Below are 1255 nucleotides of genomic sequence, written 5' to 3'. Positions count from 1 at the left end.
CATAGCAAAAGGGTGGGGGAACACAAATAACAGAAGACAAAGTAGATGATTGGAACCTCCAAAAAAACTAAACATTTATATGCATTAAAACACTTCATCAAAAGAGCAAAAGGAGAATACCTAAAATGGGGCTACAACGTACCCAGTGAAGGAAGTTTCCTGTGGAGCCCCAGAATCTTCTGAGGTGGTAAATTTCCACTAGAAAGGGCAAGCAGACTGGCCTAAAGCAACTTTAAGAACAGAAGATACTTCTTGAAAGAAATAGACAGGAAAAATACAACAATGACAGCAGTCCAACTGACTACTACAAGAATAAGCAAGTTACTCACCCAGGAGATGTCAAGGCAAGCGGTTAGGTCCACTCAGGGCAAACCGCCTTCCAAGACTAAGAATCAATGGGAATACACGAGCGGACATGTGCTCCGACTGGTGACCATGTTGGTCACCGATAAGGGGAAGTGAGGAAAAAACAGCAATGAAGCTGTGAGCTAAGTCCTACAATGTTCAATAGACTCCTGTGAACGTAGGTGAAGACCTGGTTGGCCAGCAGTATGGCAAGACCTGGGGACTTCTGGGCCCAGAGTCAGTGACATAGCCGCAGAGGACTAGAGTGAAGAATGAAGCATCCAGCTGATAAGAAGAGAGGGTATATGCACAAGAACATCCACACCTGCAGATAATACCTACTTAACCTGGCTTCAATGGCTGGATGATCAGAACTCAACTAGAGATAGAAAGAAGAGGGAAAAAAAGAGTAATCTGATACAATTTGATGAACCTGATCTACACCTATGGATGTAGTATCTCAAAGAGGAAACAAATCTTTACAGCAAACATCATTCCCACCCTCTCAATACACAAGGTAGACAGGGATGGACAACTTAGACATTGGCTACCCAAAATGGGCGGGGGCTACAAAGGCGAGAAGTGACTGGCTTACAAGCTTTCAAGAGGGAGTCTAGATCCAAAGGGCATGGAGGAAGGCAGAATCTCCACTGAGTAGTATCCAATCTGTCTAGGCAGGGCTGATGAAAGGAGATGGGGCTAGCACTCATGTGGCACAATAGTGAATAATTACTATTAGGACTCACTGTGAGGGTTGGAAATGTAAAGGTAAATATTTTGTAGCAAAAGGAGGGGAGTGGTTGACTTTGCAGTCCAGGAGCAGAGGTCCCTGGGACCATCAAGGGAGAAGAGTGGAGTGCAGGACCCTACCCAGAGAAAGAGTGACTCCAGAGATGGAGACAGAGATGAT

The sequence above is a fragment of the Chrysochloris asiatica genome, unplaced genomic scaffold (genome assembly GCF_000296735.1).
Source record: "Chrysochloris asiatica unplaced genomic scaffold, ChrAsi1.0 scaffold00344, whole genome shotgun sequence".
NCBI lineage: Eukaryota > Metazoa > Chordata > Mammalia > Afrosoricida > Chrysochloridae > Chrysochloris > Chrysochloris asiatica.
This window is presented reverse-complemented; position numbering follows the sequence as displayed.